This window comes from Vicia villosa, linkage group LG2, assembly GCF_029867415.1.
Source record: "Vicia villosa cultivar HV-30 ecotype Madison, WI linkage group LG2, Vvil1.0, whole genome shotgun sequence".
NCBI lineage: Eukaryota > Viridiplantae > Streptophyta > Magnoliopsida > Fabales > Fabaceae > Vicia > Vicia villosa.
In genome coordinates, this window is record NC_081181.1 from 177,646,916 (window position 1) to 177,659,439 (window position 12,524).

A 12,524-nucleotide genomic window follows, 5' to 3' on the forward strand; every position below is an offset into this window, starting at 1 on the left:
TTGCACCTTCCATGCTCTAATAACAAATTTATCAACCTGATAAGAGATTTAGACAGAGGGTTTCATATAGAAAAAATATTTAAAAAAAAGATAACTTATCATGTTTTGTGTTGAAAAGGTTTCTGGATCGAAGCTAATCACTACTAAATACAACGGTGGTAAAAATTTCATTCATATAACATTGCATAAAAAATATTAACTCTAGAAAGGATTACTAGACCATAAAACTTATATATTCATAATAGATACATTTCCATTATATCACACAATTCTCATTTATTCATTATATTACAAATCAACAATTATCATATCAGTGCATACTAATATAACAACTCAACTGCACTTCAAATACACATTTTGTTTTCACAACCCTACAAACACGTGAAATTCCAACAAACATTGTTTTCACATTTTTTTTGTTTCAATACTAAAATGTAGCCCAAATTTACTACTTTGCCCTTACAACAAATATATTTTACACTACCAAAAGGTCTTTCATGTAATTAACAAATTCAATATTCATCCATGCCATTTGTTCACCTTCAATTGGTCAATTTATTCAATTTTTGTACTTTACCAAAACACTTATACTCTCATTGGTCCGAAATACTTACCATATCTTTTGTTTTCTCTCTCTCATTTCTATTTTCATGTTCCAATTCTTTTCCCTTCTATTTTCTCTCTCAAGCTTTCTATCTCCTCAAACCCTAAATTTGTGGCCGCCCCCATCTTCGTTTCTCCTTCCTCTGCAACTCTCAAAAGGTATATTTTATTCACTCTTCTATTTCTCTTTCATTCATATCTTTTTCTTGTGTTCATAGCAAATTTTGTTCATAACAAATTTATTGTTGTGTTATTTGATTTCTTTTTCCATATTTTTTCTATTTTATATGTAGATCTGATTATTGCTAGAGGAATGATATGACATAGATGGTGTCCAGACAATTACGAGAGAATTTACCTGAATGGTACGTTATTTTTCAATCTCTATTTTTCTTTTACCTGTGATTCTTTGTTCTTAAATGTGTTTTTTGTATTTGTTTTGTAAAATTTTCATGTCTAAATTTACCTGATTTTGTTGATGCTATGAGAGAAGCTGATTTAGAATCATCAAATTAAATTCTTCATCTTTTTCTTTAAAGACCTCATCAAACACCAAAATGGATTGCTGCTTCTGTTTGCACTATTTTATTTTGGTATTTATAAATCTTGAGAAATCTATCCACAAAATAGGAAAGATAGGCTACTCATGCATCTTTTGTATATTTTTCAGTAGCCAGGAAAAAGCACAGCAACAATGGAAGCTGAACAACTAAATTTAGTATCAGAGGGTTTTGCTCAATTGTTTCATGTTTATGTTGTGCTGATGCACTGTGTTGATTTTTTGTGGTTGTTGTGCTACTCGAAATATTAGAACTCTTGGAATTTATATTGTGAAAAACTATAGCTTGATTGAACATATTGATGCAGCTTTGATTTTTGTTTTTGTGGTGAAAAAAGTTTGAATTTTTAACCGATTCGGTGAAAGGAAGTAGAAGAGAAACCATGTATCTAATCCAAGCCCTTGATTTTCCAGATGATTATAATACAATTGATTATAGCTAACACTGAAAATGCAGCAATTGATGCTCTTGGAGATTTTCTTTTTTAGTGGTGGTCTGTATTCTGGGATATTTTTATTGCAAGGACAAATGAGAAACATTCTGAGAATGTTGCAGCATATTTAGAGGTACCTCTCTTCTCTTCATTTGGTTTTAATGGCACTAGATACAAAAATTATTCATGAGCCTTTATTGTAATGAACTAACTCATGATTTTTGTTTTGATTGAGGTTTCATCTCAACTGTCTTTTTGCTGTCCAAGAGTAGTGTCACTAATATATTCTCCAAAAATATGACAATGCAGTGAACGAACATTTTGTTGCATATTCAAACTATTTCAACTATTTATTACTTTCAGACATAACTTAATGTTATTCGTGTTTTGTTTAATCTTGGCAGCTTCATGAAAGGAACTGTACATGTGATTTGTTTGATCCTATAGTATCAAAATTCAACACAGACGAAGTCCAACGCTTTGTGGAACATGGTAGTACTTTAAGCATTTTCGATAATGAACTAGCGATAACACAGACAACTAAGTTGCATTGTATTCTTAGTGTGTTGGCTTTATTATCGGCTTATTATCCATCCATGAATTCCCTTTTGATTGGCAACACTTCAATTTTCTTATATTGAATTTAAAACAAATTGCAAATGTGAATTGTTGTCATTCAGTGCTGATATATTGTGTAGTAACAGTGTGTTTTCGATAAAAAGGAACCATCAATGGCTCACTATGAAAATGTTAGTTTCAAACATGACAATATAGTGTTTCAGTACCTCCTTCATAGTGTGTCCTCATTGGTGTTTTTGAATTAAGGTATGGCTATGTTACTTTCACTACATAGTAGAGTTATTGTCACTACAATGTTTAAACACTGATTACCGGTCATTAATACAAAATAAACACTAATTAATAATCATTATTATAATTTATTTATTATATAATAAAGATAATAATGAGTTTTAAAGAAAAAGAAATCTTTTTTTACAAATTAAAAATGAGAAAAAGTTTATTACTATTTTTATCCAATTTTAACAATATCACTACTAGACACAATCTATTATATTCAGAAAAAAAAGGCATAAACATTATTCTCAATATATATTTAAGTACAAATATATCTTACAAAATTACTTTAACCCGCTGCTCTGTTTTTCATTTTTGTGCTCTGTTTTTTTCTTGCGTTTTCATCTTCTACATTGAGTATATTTTATTTTAATATTTTTTATTGTTTGTTTTTGGACTTTTGAAAATTGATACTTAATATGATTTTATTAGCTTTTAAAATAATATAATAATGATCTCTTAAAAATAGGAAGCGGCACTGCGTCAGATTTTATTGACTCTTCTGTTCGAAATTTCTTTGTATTGTACATTATAATATATCTAAAATTTTACAAATAAATTAATCATTTCAAATTTCGCATTTATATTTAAAATTTTACGTTTCTATTTGTTAAATTTTATTTTTTTTCCAACTTATATGTTTTTTTTATGGTTATTTAATATAGTTGAATTTTTATGGTTATTATTCATTTATAATTAAATCATTCATTTTAAATTTATATAATTCTAAATCTATTTTATATTATATTAAATTAATTTACATGTTATTAGGCTGTATTTTACGGGTCACTATCAACCGAATACATATTTTATTTATTTTTTCAAATGTGAAAGTTCTTTTTATTCTCTTTTCGTCTCATGGGTCAATATTTTTCTTTTATATAATTATTTAATAATTAAATTCATTTCAAATTTATTTGTATTTAAATAATTTTATACCATATCAATTGCTTGATAGTATAATGTATTTTTTAATTTATTAACATTAAAAATGTTTTTATCTCGCGGGTCACTAACAAGACAATGTTTATTTTAGTTTAATCAATCAATATTTCAATTTAAGAGACAATTTTTTTTTAAATATTATTTTTGTCTCTATCTCACAATTATTTTTTTTCTTCTTTTGTGTATAATTATTTAATATAATTAAATCTATCTCACAATTATACAAGATGTACTAAGATATCACATGAAGTTTAAATAGCTCCTTGACTATTTGTAAACAGAAAACCAGGAAACTGGTTTAACTATTACTACATTCTTTTAATGTAGGTAGTTGACCTCAAGTATGAAGGTTTTATCATACTGTGGTAGAGTTATAAATTTTGTAAAATATACATGTGAGATACCTTTGGTTTTTTAGTTTTAAAATGCCATGTTTCACATCGCTTACTGAGGTTGGTGCATAATAAATTTAAGTTTGGAATAATGCTAAGTTATCATAAAAATGAATTATATTTGAAACAATTACTATTTTTTTTGTCATTTGTTGACTAATTAATTACAAAATGAATATTTATTAGAGACATAAAAAAATTGTGAACACATAAATTGTTTTGAAAATATTTTATTATATGAAGCGTTGAACACGTCTATAAGTTATTATACTATCTTTGAGTATTATAAGACAAAAAATGTCACTTTATATATTCTTTTAAAAGAATAGTTTATAATTTTCCTTTCAAAATTATTAGGAAAAAAAATAATATCAAACAATTACTATTCAATTACACAAAATGAATATGATAGTAAAATGTTTAATCTTACGGGTCACTTTCAACACAATACTTATTTTATTTTAATAAATTTCAAATTTTTTTCTTTCTCCATCTCATTGGTTCCTTTATCAAATGATCATAGAATATGAATGAATTTTTCTGAGCGGATGCACGAGTCACTATCACCATAATATTTAATTTTTTGAAGTGATCAAATATTATCGAATAATCTATCTAAAATATAAATGAAGGAACCCGCTATCACCATAATACTTATTTTTTTGAAGTGATCAAACTTTATAAGATACAAATGAAAGCACCCGTGCGGACGCACGGGTCTTCTACTAGTTAATCAATATAATGAGTATGGTATAACATATGCAATTTAGTGTAGGGTCAGTCTTTGATTAAAAAATTAATCAACTATGCGTATAATTTCGAGTTAAAGGAAAATAATTTCAATATAGCAAGTAAGATGTCTAAAAAATACAAATAGGTGAAACAACAAAAATGATAAAAATGGGATTTTATCCACTCCTGCTCTCTGTCTCAGGATTCCTTTTGGCTCCAATTTCAACCGTTCATTTATTATATTTTAATTTTTTTGTGTTTTTATTTTTTCTTTAAAGTTCAAAACCATCAAACATAGTTTTTCTTTTTGTGTTTTTATTGATATTTTTTCTTTTTGTGTTTTTAAGATTGAATAATAACAAACAACCGTCAAACATAGTAGTGTTATTAATGGGAGGGCTCATGATTGTGTTATGATGAAATGGAAGTGTAATGTATTAATTTGTTTAGAATATTGTATGACAGATATGCTAGAGAAATACAAACCTGCTTCATAAGTTTTCTTAAACTATGAGCAGTCATACCAACAAATGGTATCCATTCCTTATCCCATAAGACAAAATTACCAATCTTGTTTTCATGTTCAACATCGATCTCAATTTTAAACCTAATAAAAAGCAATAGATATTAAATCCATGAATGCATTGCATGTCAAAAATTTGAGATAAATGCTTAATATGAATCTGATTAAGTAATAAAGACTTTTTTACTTGATTATTAGGGGAGACTTGACGTCGGAGCAGTTGCATTCAAAGGAGTTGCCAAGAGATTTGTTAGTCTTGTTACAAGTTGGACAAATCTCATAAACCAGCTTAAATAATTTTGCTTGAACCTCTTAGTCGTACCATTGATACTGTAGAAAGTTTTCTACGAAGAACAATGGTGACATTTATAAACAATGAAATTTAAAAAGGGAATACCAATAATTCTTATTTAATAAAATGAACTAACATCTTAAGACAAATCATCTCCCCAATGGTTTTAACATCCTTAATAAAGGAGAATGATTTGTCTTTCCAGTGGTTGCAAGCATGAAACAAACCCATGTCAAAGAGCAAATAAAATCACAAAGTCAGGATGTATGCTTCATGTGTAATACAGGACTATACATGAAATTTTGTGATACCAAGAATGAGTGAATATGACAACTGGTGGTTCATTTTCAGTTAGGTAATACATAAATTGGTTGGCATATGACTCCCAAAGCCTAAGATCAAGTTCATTGCCACTATATAAAAAATATTAAGCAATAAAATTTGGTTTTTTTCTTTACCCACCTCCCTATGGGAGTCACCCTTTGCGAAAACCTCACTTTACCCCTGTTTCGGAAATGCATTTCCGAAATATTTTTTTTTTCTAAATTTTTACAGATTTCGAAAGTGCATTTCTGAAAAAATCTAAAAAATTGGGATTTTGATTAATTCGGAGATACATTTCCGAAAAAACAAAAAAATTTAAAAATCCCAAAAATTAAAAATTTTAAGATATTAATTAATTTACATATCATAAATTTGATATAATTTATGAGTAATGAATAATAATAATTATATATTTTGATATAATTTATGAGTTATGAATAATAATTATTATATATTTCTGTTCTGATTCATATTTTAAAATTTAAAATAATTTTAATTAAAATAATTTCACTTATTATAAAATGAGTTATAATTTTTTATTTATATATTTATAATAATTATTATATATTTATATATTTACAAAAAAAAATTAAAAAAATGAGTGTTCTAATTTATATATTTATATAATAATTATAATATATTTATAAAAATTATTATATATTTATATATTTATATAATAATTATTATATATTAATTATAAATATATTTATATATTTATATAATAATTATAAAAATTAAAAAAATGAGTGTTTTAATTTATAATAAATATTATATATTTATAGATTTATATATTTATATAATTATTATATATTTATATATTTCACTTACAAAATTAATAATTATTATTATATATTTATATATTTCTATTCTGATTCATAATTAAAAATGAGATATAATTTTTTATTTAGTTTAAAAAAATTAAATAAAGATTTTGTCTTAATTTTATTTAATGAATAAATTTTATATTTAATTATATATAATTTAAAATTTATTTATGAAATTAAAATGTTTTTGATTTATATAAGTTAGTAAAATAATTTTTAACTTTAAAATTGTTTAGGAAATTTTGATTCACCTTGATTTTATTGATTCACCTTCATTTTATTGATTCACCTTGATTTTATACCTATTAATTGTATTGATTCACCTTGATTTTAATTTTTTAATAATTAATGAGTTCTTTCGGAAGTGTATATCCGAAACATTCCAAGATCAATTTGGTCTTGGAATATTTCGGATATGCATCTCCGAACAAACCCTCTCCCAAAAAGGGTGTTTTCGGAAATGCATCTCCGAAAACTCAAAAAAGAGGTGTTTTCGGAAAGGCATCTCTGAAAACACTTTTTTTCGTGTTTTCGGAAGTGCATTTTCAAAATAAGACAAATTTAAAAAAAAAAAACATTTCGAAAATGCGAAGTTAGGGGTATTTTAGGTTCTTCACCAGAGGTGACCAAGAAAGTAGGGAGGTGTGTAAAGAAATTTCCTAAAATTTTATCATCTCACAATGTAAAAGCAGTAGATATTGAAGTAGTGAAAATGAGTTGCAATATACCATTCATCGGGCAAGGTAATGTTGACGCAAGCTTTTTGCCCAGCTCTTACTACTTGGGTCCCCACAACTTGGTGGAGAACACCAATCACATCTACATAGTAAAATAATGTAAGGTGACATGTTGTTTGAAAAGAACACGACATGTTGGATATAGACGACTATCAGTAATTAATGTATAAGCAATCAACTTCAAAATCACCATTTAAGAAATCTCCAAAGGACTTGAAATTGAAACTGTGATGTGGAATCTCTGGGATGTTAATAGCTGTTATAGCAGTGATAGAATTAATAAAAAGTTGGATCTTGCTGTCACAGGTTTCAAATTAGTGAGAAGAATTGGTGGTCTTGACATGACTAATTGCATAACTGAAATCATGATATAGGATAAAGAACAAAACATGATTATTGAAAATGAACATTAAGTAAAGTACAAAGCACAAAATAGTCAAATCCACTATTATTAACGGAGTAACAACAGGAAATGATTATTGAAAATGAACACTAAGTAAAGTACAAAGCACATAATAGTCAAATCCACTATTATTAATGGAGCAGCAATAGAAAATGATTATTAACAAAATAATAGAAAATGAAAACCGATATTTGTAATAAAGAGGTGATAAAGAACCAAATATAAAACATTATAGAAGAGTAAAAACCAATGAAAAATCATATCATGAAAATGTAAATGTAGATGAAAAATAAAGAAAGTGGCTTTGTAATATTATAAACAACATAGATAAAAGTCGAAAAGCGAAGCAAGACAACATGGAAAACCAGAAAAGCAAAGAATAACAACATTGAAAAAAGTTTCTTAATAACTTAGAAGTTAAAGCTATGGAAAATGAACTGAACATAAACATTGAACAAATGTTTCGATGAAAGTGAGTAGACGATAATACATCGGATGAAAAGGAAAGAAACGAGATCTAAAAGAAGGAAAATGATACTTTTCTTAGAGCTTGAGAAACTAAGGGGAGAGAGATGTTATACAAAATAGAAGAAAGGGAGAAGTGATATATGAATTCTAATGGTTTTAAATGATGTAGCTCATTGTTACCCGGGTAAATGGATGTAAGAAACTTGAATGAAAACAACAAGTACTGCCACTTGGAAAAAACGGTCTCTTTCATTGGGTAATGCAAGATTATTTATTCAAATACATAAAATGGCATCAATTAGTGTAAATTAAATTTGAGTTAAAGGATAATATATGGTTATTAATGGTATGTTACATTATTAGTTAAGTAGTTGATGAGATCTCACGATTAAGTTACTCTTAATGGATCATTAAGCTAAATAATTATTCTAAAGACTTTCTAAAACAACACAACATGTAAACAAAACACATCCTAAGTACAAAAATCATATAAAACATTCTAAAACAACACAAGCTCACATCTTGAATTACACCTAGCAAAAATTCATCAATGGATGAAGAACACACAACGATGAAGGACTTTTAACACTCATCCAACAATATTGCAAACAAAAGATTAAATTATGTATTCATCCAAAAATCACATTGAAGATACAAAAGCAAGAATCACAATGGCTTTTTAAGGTTGTAATGTGGCTTGTTCAACAAACAAGGGATAAGTCCTAAGGCTAGTCGAATAAAAAATTTGCCTAAACCTAAGGGAGTGATCAATTCACACAGGTTCAAAGAACACTATTCTGATCAAACTTCTTTCTTATTCCAAGTTGTCACAACCAAAACACCATACTTATTAGCACACAATCTACTTCTCACAAACTTAAACTTATCGACCAGTTATACTCAACCTACAATACTCGTCAATGTCATCCGGCATCGCTCACACCCTAAGTCATTTCTAACCCAAAGTAGGGAGGACTACCATATCATCTCGGCGACGATCTCTCAGCACACCTTAACAACACAACAAACATCCATATCAATCGTATCGATGATCTCTCAACCGACACAACTAACACATAAGCATTAAGCTTCGGCACCTATTAAGATTATTAGCTCTAAATTTATCTCTAGAGTTCAGAAACTAACAGATAATCATCCTAGATAAGGATTCAAGAAGTTTATCTCTAAAGCAACTCAAATCCCGAGCACAAAGCAAAAATCTAAAACAACAATCAACACAGATTTGTAAAGCAAGTTTTATATAACGGCATGGGCAAAAAATATACATGAGTTCAAAGTAAATACATACACAAAACCCAACTATAAGAGAAAACACAAAGAGAAGAGAAATGAACCAAAGATCTCGCGGTTTGTCAGCTTCGTTCGATGATCAATCCACCTCCAATCATCCAAATGAAAGCTCCATAATTGCCTTTTAACCTAATCTAACCTAAGAATGAGAGTGATGAATTTTGGGAGCAAAAATACCTAAAACCACATAACCAAGATATGTTACAAATGAAAGAATATAAAGAAAAGTTTTCGCAGGCTGGCTCAACGAGTTGTCAAAAATATCTGGTACAGTGGAGGTTGCTCAGCGAGCTCGGCTGGCTCAGCGATATCCTGGCTCAGTGAGCTCTGAAAAATTCTCTTCTTTGTTTTACGTTTATGCAAGCGCGCTTGAGCTTGGCTTAGCGAACTTTTGCATAATTTCCATTTTATTGCTAAAAAATTGCATAATCGAAGTCGTGCCTTCGACACTTTACTCCTCGAGGCTCCGATGTGCATCAATACCTATAAAACGAATCAAAAATGGTCTAATGGTACACAAAACAAATCAAAACTCAAGTATGCACATATATACACAAAAGTTGGGATTTTATTATAAAAACCAAAAGAATAAAATCGATTAGTGCCACAAATATATACTCAAAATAACAACATTTTGACACTTATCAATACACTAATCCATAATTAATGAGTTTGTCAGTAATATAAATGAAGTAAGAGAAATAAAATTCATCTAGAAAATATGTTTAGAGGTCCAAAATTAATAACTTTAGTCGATTATTTGAGACATTAGAAATATCTTCCAAAATTAAGACTTGCATCTATCAAGTGATATTGTTGAATTAGTATTGTGGTACTTTTTGTTTATCGTTTCCACAGGGATTATTGCGATATCACTTCCGTTCTATAGTTTATTTTGTCGTGAGTTAAAGTTATCATGGGGTTTGGTTTTGATTCTGGTAACATAATTTTTTTAATCTCAAGCAAGAAATGCTAAACTTGGTATGTGGTTTTAAAAGATGGTAAAAGAATGTCAAGATTAGATTTGTTTTTGATGATTTGCTTCTATCGTATTTTCTTGATCAAATATGTGAACTCATGAATGATACATATAATCACAATCCTCTCAATATGTTTCATGTCTAAACCATATTGTGAAATTTGCCATTTTGATCCTTAAATGATCTCTCAACCTAACTATCAAAATGACAACACTCAAAGCTTAATAAAGGTAAATATCAACTCACAAAGCTATTTCTAAACTTTACTTGTTGATAGATAAAAAACCTAGGTCAAGACTTGAAAACATTTTCTCAAATAGAATACAAATCTCATAACTAAATAAACACAAGGTTTTTCACCATATATATATCATCACTTGTTCACATACAAAAGATCAAAAGAAATACAAACTAAAAGCAAATCATCTACCTCTAATCTTGACACCAAGAAGGTTTAGCCACCCATTTCCATGGTGACTTGAGTAACAAGCAAACTATCAAGCTTTATGAACATCAAGATGGAAGTCTCCAAGATTGATGGGTAAAAACTTCAATTTTACTAACAATGGAAGTTTTAGGGTTTTTTCACTCCAAAATATTGTATTTTGGTTCAAGAGAGAGATATCTTAGATTTTTTTTTCTCAAAATATCTATACTAGCACTATATAGCATGGCACATCAGCCCAAGTTCGCCCGGCGGAAGAACAGCTTCGCCGGGCGAAACCCACTAAACAGGCCACGTGACCTTAAAAGTACACAAAAGAAACTAAAAAAATATCTTCTTCTGCCCGGCGAGCCAGATGCTCCGCCGGGCGCTCCAGAGCAGAAAGATGGCCAAAAAATAAGCTGCTTCGCCCCTGGCTCGCCTACCACTCGCCGGGCGGAGCTTCGCCTCCAAGCTACTCGCCGGGCGAAAACAAGAGGAACACTGACACCTTCAGAGTTGCCAAAATCCTCGGTTCTTCGACTTTTTTCCCGATTTTTCTGAACATTTGCTATCACCAATAACTGAAACACTAGAAAATAGATCAAAATACCAAATATTTACATATGACAAAAATCACTTATTTACATAAGCTATTCTTCTAAAAAAACATGGAAAAAGGGGTAAAAAGTGCCTTAAAAAACATACGAATAGAAACAACAAAAGACACTCAACAAAATCTCCCCAACTTGCATCTTTGAATGTCCTCAATCAAAGGAAAATTTTAAAAATTAAACCAAAACGATTCAAAGCACAAAATCAACCGAACAAAACTTGATTGGTTCAAACTCGACAAGTGCACGCCCAAGGCAACTTCATAACTTAGATAGATAGATAGCACTATAACGAATTAAACCCTAAACACAAACTTCAAAATGCAAATCTTTTCCAAAACATGCTCATGTATGAATCACCTAAATTTCTCACAAACGTGGATTATACAAAATATAACAAATGGACAAAACACTCTCGCTAATAACTATATTAACATCCAGAACTATTCATACGTTTATCTCGACATTTCGCAAAGAAAACCATGGAACAAAGATCACAAAGGACTTTTCTCGGTTGTAGCTTGGCTTAGGGAAAAAAAAGATAATATATAAGGCCATTGAAACGAAAATTGGTAAGAAACAAGAAAAACAATTCTCAATCAGATAAATTCATTCTTGCTCAATTCACAACTTCTCACAATTCACTTCCTTTTCTTACAATGCATCTTCTCTTTATTTTTATATATATATATATATATATATATATATATATATATATATTATTATTATTTTTTTTTATTTTTTTTTTTTCATTTTTTTCATTTTTTTTTCAATATATATATATATATATATATATATATATATATATATATATATATTCTTATAATCATATAATTAAAAGATGCATTGCCCACCACACTTTCTTTCCCGTGGCAACTTCACAAATAAGAACCACTCTCCCCAACTTCACACTTTTCTATCTCAAGAGACGAGAATTGCTTTTCAAAGTAAGATAAAGGTTCAAGGGAAAGTGTTTACACAAGAAAAATATGAGAATGAATCATCATTGACTAAATTTGCTTGATCAACAACACAACTACTAAGTGGTAATCTTAATAATTTGTTGGCATGCAATGGATTCATTCACACAAACTTTCGGCTCAA

General features: G+C 28.6%; 1 long non-coding RNA gene across 1 annotated transcript; it reads left to right on the forward strand.

Annotated features, from left to right (window-relative positions):
- The first annotated feature begins 612 nt into the window (after nucleotides 1–612).
- On the forward strand, nucleotides 613–2,403 carry LOC131647527 (uncharacterized). Its single transcript, XR_009297851.1, has 4 exons — nucleotides 613–762; nucleotides 897–968; nucleotides 1,274–1,729; nucleotides 2,001–2,403. It is a non-coding gene; the product is annotated as an uncharacterized LOC131647527 (long non-coding RNA).
- Nucleotides 2,404–12,524: the final 10,121 nt, after the last annotated feature.